Source organism: Megascapheus bottae, chromosome 22, assembly GCF_031878675.1.
Source record: "Megascapheus bottae isolate mThoBot1 chromosome 22, mThoBot2.hap1, whole genome shotgun sequence".
Lineage (NCBI taxonomy): Eukaryota > Metazoa > Chordata > Mammalia > Rodentia > Geomyidae > Megascapheus > Megascapheus bottae.
Genome location: NC_143530.1, coordinates 19,718,996 through 19,732,849, shown reverse-complemented (window position 1 = coordinate 19,732,849; position 13,854 = coordinate 19,718,996). Strand labels below are relative to the sequence as shown.

The following is a 13,854-nucleotide window of genomic DNA, read 5'->3' as shown; positions in this document are numbered from 1 at the left end:
TATGGCTTACTTCTACTTTGTGGTCTTTTTTTTTTAAATCATGATACACAGACACACATACAAATACACAAAACTGGAAATTTCCCAACTTAATGAAGCTTTATAGTGTTGAATATACTCACATTCTTGTGTACCCAATCTCTAGAACCTTCTATCATATGTATTGAACTTCTTTATCCCTTGATAAACAAGTTGTCCTTATCTCTCTCATTCTATAGCAACCACCATTTTACTCTGTCTCTGTGAGTTTATGTCAGGTACTTCATGGGAACAGAACCAGGTCCTTTAGTGATTTGCTAATTGTATCTTAGCCTACCATCCTGAAGGATCATTTACCTTGTATCCTATGTAAAAATTTCCCTTTCTTGTGAAAGGGCAATTCCATTGTGTGTTGAAGCCACACTTCGCTTGTCTGTTGATGGATATTTGAGTTGCTTCCACAGTTTGGTTATCATTCTAAAGTTTTGGTGAGTGATACTGTATGAACAAGTGTATACAAATGCCCATTTTTCTCATTGTGAGCCAGCTATGAGTTCCTAGCTCAGCACCAGGTGAATGGTGACTGGTCAGGGTAGATGGCAAGAAAGGATCCTGCTGGGGAGGTGGAGAAAAGCTTCCAGAGAGATCCTGGAGATGAAAAAGCCTGCTTTCCTTTCATAGAAGTATAATTCACAAGGGAGTTGTGCTTATTACATTGTTTTCCAATAGAGAAAGAATCACTCTTTCAAATTTCAGTTGCAGGAGGACCTCAGGTGTCTCCTGTTGTATTGGGCTGTAAAAAAAAAAAGTCTTTTACTTGACTGTGCAATTTATTTCCCTTGTGTTGTAAAGAGCAGAGATAATGAAGAGCTAGGAATCTTCCAGATTGGTGAAGGGCACATGAAGCCAAAGTCCTGCTGTGAGTTAACGGCAGAGCCTGAGTTCATCTACCAGCTGGGAATGGCTCCACTTTCTCTGGGCCTAATCATACCCCCGTGGTCTCCAGCCTTTGTCTTATTTAATTCTTACTCCTTTGCTCAATAAGGAGTGACTTTATTTTTTACTCCTTTGCTCAATATAGAGTGACAGCAGAAGAATGAGCAAAATTGTCTTGTAGTTGGTATCTTTACTCATCTTAAAAAGCAAAAGTGGCTGTTTCTACAGCTACTAAGGATAAAACAATAATACTCTGCCTAAATCTAGAGTGCGGAGTTCTAGGTAGACATTTTATCTTGAGACAATCCTGTTCTAGAATTTTTTTTTCATTGAGTGGTTTGATTTTTGAGTGAGTATAGAATTGTGCACATAATTGATGTTCTGGTTTAAAAAATAAGAAAAGGAGAAATATTTTATAAAATCTATGGCCAAGTCAGTATAAAGACCACAGTGGACCTTCTTCCTTAAAACTAAGGGAGTAGGAACTGGTTTTGTGGTTCCTTCTCTCATTTTGAGAGTGGGTTTCTTACTATTTTTAGGTCCCTTCTCTAGTTATCTCTAGTTATCTTTTACCTCTGCCTTACCTTAACCCATTTTAACTTTTGTGTTTATCTGGTTCCTGGGTTCTTTAGGCTGTGAGATTTTTTTTTCTGTGTATGTGGTACTGAGGAATCGAACCCAGGGCTTTGTGCATGCTAGACAAGCACTTTACCACTAGGCCAAACTCCCAGCCAAATTCCTGAGTTCTTTAGATGTATACACCAAGGGTTTTAACCTCTAAATTATGTGGATACTGGGCATTACTGCTCCCAGTATCTCAGCCTCATCAGATCCTGAGTCTCATTCTCTAGAGCTATGTATAAGAGTTGAGGACTCTTGTTTAGGAAAGCTACTGGGTACAGAAGCAGCAGCTTCAAGATATTTCTTAGGCTTCTGGATTTGAAATTGGGCAGGAATCTGCTGACTTACTGCTCAGAACATTGTCATTTTAATATTAAAAGGTTAAATGCTATTGGAACGCTCAGGAAGATGAAGGCCTTGTGCCCAACCTTATCTTCCAGTGCTGACTGGGTGTCAGTTCACTCAAAAAGGCCAGTACTGTCATGTTTTTGTAGGCTTTTAAATGTTGGCCTGAAACCTAAATGGAAGTGACTTTTCAGAATAATAACTTGTGAGCAGCTACTGGTCCTTGTGGATAAAGCTGAGACTAAGAATCAACAGAGCAGGATTTTCTTTTCTCCCTTGTTCAAATATCTGTGTGCTCTAAGGTAAACAGAGCATCTCTCTCCCTGAATGTAAATATTTTTTGGTAGATGAGCTTTTCAAAAAGATTGTGACTTGTCTTTACTTAGAGGACTTTAATTCTCATTCCTGAAATTGTATAAAAACAATGGGAGAGAAGAATAGTGGGGGAAATAGTCAAACAGGCAGTACCTGTGTTTAGTTCTAGGCAGAGAGGGGGACGTGTAGATGGGGTCATAGATGGAATTCCTGTCAGGACTGAAATATAGATACTGGCGCCATCTTGGCATTTTAGTGGGTGATGGGGACTTTGTGAAAATTCTTAGAGGTGATACTCACTTCCATCTTCCCACCCTTAGGTGACAGGCTCCTGAGCTCCTAGAAGCATGTAGGGTAGGGACGTGAACAAGACATTCCTGGACTTGCCAGACTTATATTATGAACTCTCAAGACTGAACTCTCAAACTCCCTGTGACCCTGCCCTTGGACCAGGATCCTATTTAGACTCTACCACCCTTCCTTCCATGCCTCATGGCTTTTGATTCTCCTCAGATCACCATGCTGTCCCTCTTTAACTCTCCATCAGAGTTAATCTGGCCTGTTGATATTGTTTTCTGCTCACTCTCATGGCTCAGGTTTCCTAACAGTATTAAGTGCCTTCCAGGAGTCAAGTTTTGGGAGGGTGGGGGTGTTAGTCTGCTTGCAGTTGCTGACTTTCTTACTTTCTTTTCTTTTTTTTAAAGAATATTTTTCCGGGAGTTTGGCCTAGTGGTTAAAGTGCTTGCCTAGCATGCACGAAGACCCGGGTTCGATTCCTCGGTACCACATACATAGAAAAAAGCCGGAAGTGGTGCTGAGGCTCAAGTGGTAGAGCTCTAGCCTTAAGAAAGTCCAAGACAGTGCTCAGGCCCTGAGCTCAAGCCCAGGACTGGCAAAAAAAAAAAAAAGAATATTTTTGCTAGCCATGAGGCTTGAGCTCAGGGCCTGAGCACAGTCCTTGGGCTTTTCTCAAGGATAGCACTCTGCCACTTGAGCCACAGCACCACTTGCAAATTTTTCTATGTATGTGGTACCAAGGAATTGAACCTGGGTCTTTCCGCATGCTAGGCCAGTACTCTTACCACTAGGCCAAACTCCCAGCCCCGTTGCTGACTTTCTAATAAAGACTCCTGATTCAACCTCTCAAAATGTGGCTTTCCTATATCTCACAATTGAATTCCCATATAACAGGACCAGGAGGCAAAACTTTGCTGTCTCCTTTTGTGATATGTACATGTGTTAGATTCACCTTACTAGGAATATAGATTATCAAAATATAAAGCTTAAACTATTATCCACTACTGAAAGCCAAGTGTCAGTATTTCCTACTTCAGGTGGGGCTGGAATTCTTCTTGGCCAGTAGACTTTCCTTGTGTTTGTGTTTTCTTGGTCTTCCTATTGCCCTTGGTGGCCCAGTTCTAGGTGATAGTAAGCAATTTTTTTTTCTCTGAATGAATGCTTTCTCCACTCTTTTTTTTTTTTGCCAGTACTAGGCTTGAGCTCAGGGCTTGAGCACTGTCCTTGGACTTTCTCAAGGCTAGCATTCTACCACTTGAGCCTCAGCACCACTTCCGGCTTTTTGGTATGTATGTGGTACCGAGGAATCTAACCCGGGTCTTCCTGCATGCTAAGCAAGCACTCTACCACTAGGCCAAACTCCCGGCCCCTGCTTTCTCCACTCTTATCCATGGTTCACCTGTTCAACTGATCTGCACTTTAATTGTATGTGATTCTGCTCTAAGTCAGCATATGAGGCAAATTTGTATAAATTTGCTATATAAATTAGCTATGTGTATAAATTTGCCTCAATAGCTAGTTTTATTTATTTATTTTTTTATTTTTCGGTTGGTTGTGGGGGTTGAACTCAGAATCTGAGTGCTATCCCTGAGGTTTTTGGTTCAAGGCTAGTGCTCTACCACTGTAGGTCACAGTTCTACTTCTGATTTTCTGGTGGTTACTTAGCAAAAAGAGTCTCACAAACTTTTCCTGCTGATCTTCAGGTCTCAGTCTCCTGGATAGTTAGGATTATAGGAGTGAGCCACCAGGACCTGACAATAGGTACATATTTTATCAGGAGAATAGGGACCTTACATGCCAAGCAATGGTAGGTATCTAGCTATTTTGGCAAGCAATCCAGTAAGAAAGTATTTGGGAGAAAATAGGCCTCTGGGTGATCCTGAAATCTTGTAGTTATCTATATAGCCAACTTTATGATTCTATTGTCTCTGAATGCATTTTTCTTTTTAAAATGCAGAGTTTTCTCCTACTCAGCTTTAAAGGATGAGTTAAATACAAGAGCTAGAGAGGGTCCCCATTAGACATTATCAGTTTTTCTTTTTCATGAAGTTGGATATGAAGTCTCTTAAGGTGAGAGAAAATGTAACTCCAAATTCCCTATAAGGCTTCCTTTCTCCCTAACTAGGAAGGCCAGACCCAAAGACTTGCTAGAGTGAATGAGTTGGTTTTTCACCATTTTCTGAGAATGTTACCAACTCAGTACATTGGTCCTGTGTTTGTGTGTGTGTTCAGGTTGTTTATTTAGCTGGCATTCATTTGGGGCTGCTAATCCATTTGCTAATTCTGAAGTTGTCGGACATTTGTTTAATAAAAACAAATATCTTTGTGAAAAACCCAACATTCTTATTAGCCACGTTAGTAGGAATAAGATGTTATTTGCTATAAAAGAATGTTTTAAGACATTACAGTCTTTGAACCATAAGGGGAGGTAGAATGTTTCTTTGAAGGAAACTTACCAGATGTATTTCTTAAGTTTATTATTCTATTTAGACAGAATATTTCTCTATTCATTGATGTATGATAAACTGGTAATTAAGATATTTGTTTGCAATATTACTGTATAAGATATATAACTATACTTTGCTAAGTGACAATAAAATGATAACATTCACATTGACTTTCCTGTTCCTATATGAAGAAGATCAAGTTAAAGCACTTTAAACTAAATGTATGAAGTATTTTAAATTAACTACCATACTAGAAGAACATACCAAAATCATTTTAATAGTGCCTATGTCCTATTCCCCCAACCTCAGATGTATTTACAATCTAGAAACATTCCAATTTCATCACAAATGTATGTACAAAACTTAATGAACTTGAGCTTCACTATCCATCTGAATTATCCAAAGTCTCTGATATTTTAGTAACAGTTATGTGAACATTTATGGAAACATGCTAGGAGTAAGACTAACTTTTATAAGATGTATGCACGACTTATTAGAATGATTAGAAAATGGCATCTTGTTCCCCCCGCCAGGGGAAAAAGTCAAAGAGGAGCTGAAATGTAGTGTGTTCTATTTGTCAATTACTTTATGTTTCCTCCCAGCTGGTCAGATTCTCTTAATGTGGCATAGAAGCCTTGAGTTGTTATGAGTCAACAAATGGACAACAACAAATGTTCAGCCATCTTATTGGTGTCAAGCCCAGCAAATTGGCAAATTATATGAATACACTAAATGCATAAACAAGTTCGCATGAGCCAAGTGTGCTGAGGAAGGACAGCAGCTGCCTGCTCTCTCCAGAAGAGGAGAAGAGCCCCTCCTCGCCTTCTAATCTGTTATTGCCCCAGGTTGGGAAATGTCAGCTGTAAGATTTATAGATTTAGGGCTCTGGGATAACAAATTGTCTCTTTGAACTTTTCAGTTTCAAGAGCTCCTTGTTATCCAAACAGACAGAGATACAGAGGCATATTTATGCTTCCCTGTAAACTTCTATGGTTACATGGGATGATAGGCCAAACATGTATACTATTTTATATAGAATGTGTAATACCTTATATACATAATATGACACATATTACATGTAATATATAATGTCTATGATGTATGATGCAATATATGACACTATAATATATCATTAATATATAAATTAATATAATGTATCTCTAGTATATGTATATGGTATCCATATATATATGTGTGTTTGTGGTATATATGCATAGTATATATATATACACAAAAATATATTCACATATATGCAAATACACACATATATGTGCAGTTATATTCTATTATATTGACCTCAAACATCAGCAAACTGTGATTAAGTTTCAGAAGAGGCCCCCTTAGAATGGCAAACTTTATTTACATTGTTGCAACTGAACCTTACATTCCATTTGGAAAATGAAAAATAAATCCAGTCTTCGTCTACTATAACACCAATTGGTTTTTTGGTATCTGTAGGGTTTTCTTTTCAGACTCTACCCTAAAGTTTTCTTTTTAAATTTTGGCATGAGAAATACAGCTTTGCATTTTGGAGAATTGCTACTTTCTAAATGAAACTGAATTTCCATGGTTCATTATTCAATAAAGAACTTAATCAGAGAACCATTTCCTGGTTAAATAAGAAAACCAGCTTTGCACCTCTAAGAAATAACCAAGGGTCAGGTAAGAGGAACTTCTAACCTAGTTGGGTCTTCTTACTGCTTTGAACCAAAAGAAATTGGTGAACCACGTGGATCATAAATCTCCTCTTTTGTGATTGTATCGTGTCAGGAAAACATTTCTATGGATATTTTATTTAGACAGAAAAATGAAACCCAAATCTCAAACCACCATTTATAAAACCCACAAACTCCTAGGCTGTTATTTTGGTTGCAAACTCAAAGCTCCCTTTCTGGCAAGGCTGCATGGCTGGGGCTTATGTGTCTGAAGGGGATCCATTTTAAAGGAAAGATAGATTTAAGGATATAATTCGGGGACATTTAGCAGATCACTCCTCACTATGCATGTCTCTGTGTAGATTTTACTATTTTAACTATATTCAGTAATCTCTTAGCCCTACTTGAAGCAAGCTTTACACTCTTGTCACTTTTACCCGTCTAATATGACATGAGCTGTTCCATGTTAACTTTAGTACTATTTTCTGAATGTGTGTATGAATCAGAGTATATTTAACAAGCTGACTAGATGCCATTAAATGAGTTGTCCTTATTTTGGGTTATGTCCTGCCCCAATTTTAAGTTTTCAAATGGAAATCTAGCACTTAACTACTACTTTGAACTTTCTGCCTTTTAATTTTGAATACCAAATATGGCAGAGTGATTCAGGTGGCCAAGTAGACTTTTTCTGACCTTGAATGTGGTTTACTGGTTCTTAAAAAAATGGCAGAAGGGGTGGGTTGGCAGGGATGGTGGTGGTGGAGATATGTGGTATGTCAGTATTTGCTGTTGTCAAGAGCATATGAGCTCTTGAGATTTCTCAAAAATCACTTTTGAAATTGTGACATGCATCTGCCTGACATCACCATTTTTAGCTAAAAGGCATCTTTTTCCTGTATTGGTATTTAAATGGTTCAGGAATGCAGTACTGGGATATGTTGCTCTGGGTTAATCTTTGGATACTTTATATGTGACAGACACCAGCATCTGAGGGTTCTATGGTATTGTTGAGTCTAGAAATAGCATTCTTCTAATCCTGAAGATAGAGGAATTTCTATTTTAAAAAAAAAAACTAAGTTAGATTTCCCTTTTTATTCCCATACCATTTTCAAAGCTGGTGGTGAAATAGAACAGTTGTGTTTAAAAAAAAAAAGAATCCGACATCCCCACAGAAATTCATGGTAAGGTTGATGTAATCCCAGAGGTCTTGTTTTGTAGTGTAATGTGTTCATGGAGGTAAATTGCTTTTGTTAGATCCAAGTGGTTCAATATAGATGCCTGATATTAGTTTAAACTTCTAGGGGGAAAGTATGTTTTGTGTGCATGTCTATTCTGACTGAGACCTTTATTATTAGTGTTCCATAGCACTCCCCGAAGGTCAAAGGTGAGGCCTTTATTTTAATATAATGTTGATGCAGTCTGAGTACAAGAATATTGTGTTGAAAGTTGAGCAGACCTCAGTTCATTTTTATGCAGTCAAAGAGCTTTTGGCTCTATATTGTAGGGCAAATAATCTTATTAAAAATCCCTTTAAAATCAATTAAAAAATAAAGCAGCCTTAAAATAAAAGCATTGGGTTCATACTTTTACCCTGCCCTCCCCAAATCTGTTTCAATTGGATCCCTTTATTTCAATGTATCATAATGCATTTTTTTATTTAAAAAAGACTTTTATTCTTTGTGATGTTCACAGCTGTCAAAAATTTGTGTCATTCTTTGTCTTACAAGTCTCTTCTCAGACATTTCAGAGCCTAATGTTTAAGGCAGCCATTTTGCCGAAAGGCAGTTAAAGAAGTCACTGTCTGGCTGGCCTGGTTTTCTTCTTAAAAGTGTCATTTCTTCACCCAAGGTGACCTTTTAGTTCCAAAATTTAGAATGACATAAATTAAGGTCAGAGTGTTAAATATAAAAGGTAAAGCTCACAGGCGGGTTCCTCATTAATATCCACTCATCAATCTCCCAGATACAGAAGCTAGAAGACCATTGTCCTATTATATCCTTCTGATACTGAGCTGATAGCAGATTGAATGAAACACCGTGGGCATTTTGAGGGCTTGCTGATAATAACGGTGCCAACTCAACAAAAAAAGTTGAGGACAATTTTCTATCCTTTGGCCTTGTCCCCAGTCATCACCATTTGCTTGGTGAGAAATTGGCATTGTTCTTATCACTGCTGCTAGAGAGATTTTTTTTAACTATGCTTACAAGTACTGAGCAAGACAGGAGCAAGAGTTTAGCCAAGTACTGAGAAAGTCCATCCAAGCTTTTAAAATCCACATAAACCTGAAAGACACTTTATTTGTTAAATAGTAAAAATAATAATAATAAAAAAAAGGCTCTTCAACATTTGCAAATCTCTTTTTGTCTTTCTGTTCAGGATTTAGCAAAAGGTAGGTTTATAACCATAGAAAGCAAGATAACATCAAATATTCTTTTCTTCAGGGTTGATGGTGTGTTTGGATTCTTTACTGCTTCTCTGCAATCAGATGAATGCCTTTATAGAATTGGGTGGCATCTTAAAATACACTGGTCATGTTTTTGCTCCACTGAGTTTATGAGGGGAAAATTGGCCTTAACAATAGGGCCAATTACACTAATATAAGTCATGCTCAAATGGGTTGATATGATATAAATGTTGGGTTTTAATAGACCTTAGAAAGGGTACAAAGTCCTGAAATTTCTGTTTGGAGAGCTTTGCTCTATAAAATTTTGCTTTTAGCATGGCTGATGGCCCTTGATTTAGAACTCTATACTTAGTGAAATAGGGTCTGGTTGAGAAAAACACAACACAGACGTACCTAAGTATGATTAATTTAAATGCATGAAGATCCTTTTTATTTGGGCATGGCATTTCTGAGTACCTGTCTCTTCTGCTCTGTTTCAGGTGTGAATCATGGCCACAGAGTGAAGGACAGTGATTTACTGCGTTGGCGGGCACACATGTGTATGATTAAGGAATGTAAGTGCAAGACTCTTAAGATTTACCTCCTTCCTGTTCCAGCAGGGTTACCTGAGGGAGTGAGTAATGGGATAATTTATAACACCACAGGCCCTTCATCACAAGACCACTAGTCAAAACAGGAAGATAAAACTCAAGATTTCAATTGGGAGAATGCAGTCTTTGATACACTCTGGATATGCCTCTTAATTGCAAGCAGAAGAATCTTCATGATTTCCCAGTTTTGTTTTCTCAAGGAGATGTCTGTTGAAAAGTTCAGTATGTCAGTCCAGGTTGAATCATGTGGATATCATCTGTATACATCTTTTCTCCATGCTTACTATTTCTTGGTATTCTTATGTTTTTGGGACAGGAAAGAAATTTAGTGGATAATTATAGAATGCAGATTCTTTCCTTCTTTCCACAGGTTCAAAGAATGCCATAATTAAGAAGTGCAATAAAAAAAATTAGGAAGGGGCACTGTGGCTTAAGAGCTTGAGCTGAAGAGTTCAGGAACAATGTTCAGGTCCAGAGTTCAAGCCCCATGACTGCATAAAAAAATTTAGCAAAGTTTTTTTTCTTCTTTTTTTTTTGTGTATGTGTGTGTGTGTACACGCGTGTGCATGTGCTAGTTCTGTGGCTTGAACTCAGAACCTGGGCACTGTCCCTGAGCCTTTTTACTCAAGCTTACTGCTCTGCTACTTGAGCCACAGCTCCATTTTCCTCTTCTTTAGGTTGCTTACTTGGAGATAAGAGTCTGACAAACTGTTTTACTTCGGTTGTCTTTGACCTAAAATTCTCATATTGCAGCTCCCTGAATAGGATTACAGATGTGAGCTGCCAGGGCCCAGCAGTTTTTGGTTTTGTTTTGTTTTTAGGCTAGAGCTCACCTCTACTATTTTTTATTTCTGGTAATGTTTTAATATCTATCTATATATATCTGTATATTTGAGTTGATAAAGAGGAAGGAGAGATAGTTTCTTTCTTAGCCTGGGAATGGTACTTAATGGTAAAGAATATGGATTTAATCTCCTTCAACGTTCAGATTCAATGCTTTCCTTTACACCTGTGTGTTTCCTTACCAAACACTCCAGAGATAGGCCTCTGTTTTTCCATCTTCATACTTTAAAATATGCCAGATATAGCCTGTTGAATGAAATCCCTTCTAGAGGCCAGGAGTTTGGCCTAGTAGTAGAGGGCTTGTCTAGCATGTACGAAAGACCTGGGTTCAATTGTTTGGTACCACATACATAGAAAAGCTGGAAGCGGTTCTGTGGTTCAAGTGGTAGACCACTAGCCTTGAGGAAAGCCCAAGGACAGTGCTCAGGCCCTGAGTTCAGTCCCCAATACTGGCAAAAAAATAAAATAAAATCCCTTCAACTGTTGAACTATGTGAGTATTTGTGAATTGCTTTTCAAGGGTTTCATGGCCCCGTGTCATTTGATGGAGTCTTCTGCCCTGTTGTTGTTGATGTCACTGAATGCACAAGAACATTGAATACCCCAACTGATACTTTTATATCAAAAATCTTAATTTCACCTTTCACTTTGGAATGCCTCCATGGTTGGCAGTCAACTTTTTATATTAGACATTATAAAGATAAAAATGGGATCAGTTCCAGCTCTTCCGTCTCTTCCATTTGCCCCTCGGTGACTAAAACATTCCCATAAATTATTGGTACCCTTTTGAACTGACCTGTAGATTCAAGCGATGTAATACTGATGGCCTTAACACGATTTTTTTTGACATATTCACAGTTCAGGAGGTGCAGTATCTCTAGATAACTGAAAACAGGTGGGCAATTGGGTAAATAGTCCTGGCTGCTCACTAATCCCCTCATTCTGTGGGAGTTTTGCCATGGCCCTGATCATGGAAGTTGTGTGAGGAGAATGTCTTATTGGCAAAGGAATCTGTAAGTTTAGACCTTGAAGTGTTTTTATAACCAAATCTTTCTAGATTAGATCCCTGTTAGTCTGGACCTGTGTCATAGTTTGATTATAAAAATGGCTCCCATCAGTCAGCTTATGTGTGGAGGGCTTGGTTTCCAGCTGCTCATGCTATTTTGGGAGATGATGGAAACTAAGATAGAGATTAATGGAGAATGTAGGTTACTGGGGGTCATGCCTTGTCCCGAAGGTTCCCCCTTCCTCCCTGTGCTTCTTTCTTCTCTCCTTCCTTCTGTCTCATCTGTCTCTCTCTGCCTTTGTCTCTATTTCCTTTCTGTCATTCTATATCTGTCTGTCTCCATTCTTTGTCTGTCCGTCTCTTTCTGCTTCCTGGCTGCCATACAGTTTTGCTCCACCACACATTCTTTGCCAGGACTGAAAACCTCACCTCATCCCCACAGTAATATTGTCAGCTCATCTCTGAGAGCAGGAATCAAATAAATAAATTTTCTCTTTAAGCTGTTTGTCACAGATATTTATCACAGCAAAAAAAAAAGGCTATCTGGCATACCCTTCAATAAGACTTTTTTCCTTGCACAAATGATACTCAAGCCCCTTCTTATATTTCATTTGAAATGAAGAAATCTGGTACAGTCACTGGAGTGTGCTGTGGAATAGTGAAGTGCTTGGGGACCTTTTTCGAGTTCAAATCCTTGCATTAACAACTCACTAATCTTGTTGATTTCCTTAGCTAAACAATGCGAGTAATACCACCACTTTTCCTTCCCCATTTTGAACAGAATGAAGATGAGAGTTATTGTGATGAGCAGATTAGTAAATGTTTCTAGAAGGTATATCTTAACAAGCTTTCAGTTATCCTGTGTCCATAAGGATAAGTGGCAAGGCTGTTCAGGTCTACAGATTAACAAATCTTCTGCCACTTTGGAGTCTCATGTTCCTGGAGTAGATAGATGTTCAGTTAAATGGAAATCATAGGTTGAAACATACATGATTAACATAGCACTGATTTTGTAAAACAGTTTACCAAGTTTTATGTTGCTGCTGGTTTTACAGCAAATTTTCTCGTGTTATGTATTGTGTGTGTTAGAAGAGGGAATATTAGAAAACTTAATTCATTGTATTGTCAAGTATTATGGGTAGCCCTAATTTATATATCCATAGTGTTGCAGTTGAAGTTGGAGAATGATCCCCTGCAGAGATTATTATAGCAATAGGGGGATGGAATGACTACAATCTGTTTGGGGTACTTTTTTCACTAAGAAGCATGCGCACCAGGAAATAGTATTTACCCATCTGTCTATTGCAGCATGTGTATTGTACCTGAGCACTTAGGCACACTGTGGAGAACTGGGATTTAAAATGTAGAAAAAAAAGAGAGAAAAAGAAAGAAAGAAAATAAATTAAGGTGGTGGAAATAACAGAACCATCTTTGCAAAGCACACCTAAACTGTTCTTAAAAGCACACTTAATAGCAGTAGCAAAACCATTCACTATTGTCTTGTAGAAACAAAACCTGCTCCACAAAGTTAAAGCTGAAATGCACATCTGGAAAATTTCCAGGGAAATCAAGCAGCACAGGCCTCCAGTTCTCAAAATTCAAAGGGAAAGCAAATCCATTCTACGAAGTAACTTCTGACATTGATTGCAAGCTGTCAATGCTTGATGGGTAGATCCTGAAACATTAAATGATTAAATTCTTCCATCTTGATGTGGTCATAATAGTGTCTGTTCTGAGCTTCTAAATCTGTATATTGACACATGAGACCTTCACTAAATGAGGAGCAGAGAGAGGAGTGAGACATTTTGGCATGAGCTTGATTTTTTTCCCCCTAAGAGAACCAGTAGAAAGATGTTGAATTCAGTTGCAATATTATTTATTGATTGCTGATGCTTTAGAGCAACTAATACATTGTCCAATCCTTTAAAAATACCTCATCTGCCCAATTCTCCTTTTCTAGTCATAGTGAATTAAAAAAAATAATCTGCACCAGATAGAAGGAGACATACCACTGGGTTCTTGCTAGCTCTTTGCTTTGGGCTTATGGACTTTGCCACTTCTCAGTTCTACTTCATGATGAGAAAAGTATGTTTTATTTTTCTATTACTTACGAATTATTTTTGTTTTTTTTCAACATTGATGGCCTCACTTGAAAGCTTAGCTTCCTTAAAGCTTTTTTTCATATACATAGCAGGGAGGTCCCACCTTCTATGAGTCTGTGCTTCTTTGTACACATGAACACCAAAGATCTCATGACCTGGTGAGATCCTGAGCGTGGTGGATGGCAGAGATACCTTCCTTTTAGAGGCACAGACACTGAGGCTCAGAGTGATAGAGAACTTTGCTCAAGATCATTCATTGAGTCAAGGAATGTCAGGACAGCACATACCAGCAGCACAATTTCTGCCACTCTCCTA

General features: G+C 38.2%; 1 long non-coding RNA gene across 1 annotated transcript in view; it reads left to right on the top strand.

The window, feature by feature from the left end:
- LOC150048341 (uncharacterized) overlaps positions 1–13,854 on the top strand; it is a 137,672-nt gene that overhangs the window by 76,876 nt on the left and 46,942 nt on the right. The window contains exon 2 of the long non-coding RNA XR_016539245.1: positions 9,479–9,553. This is a non-coding gene — a long non-coding RNA (uncharacterized LOC150048341). The remainder of the gene's footprint in view (positions 1–9,478; positions 9,554–13,854) is intronic.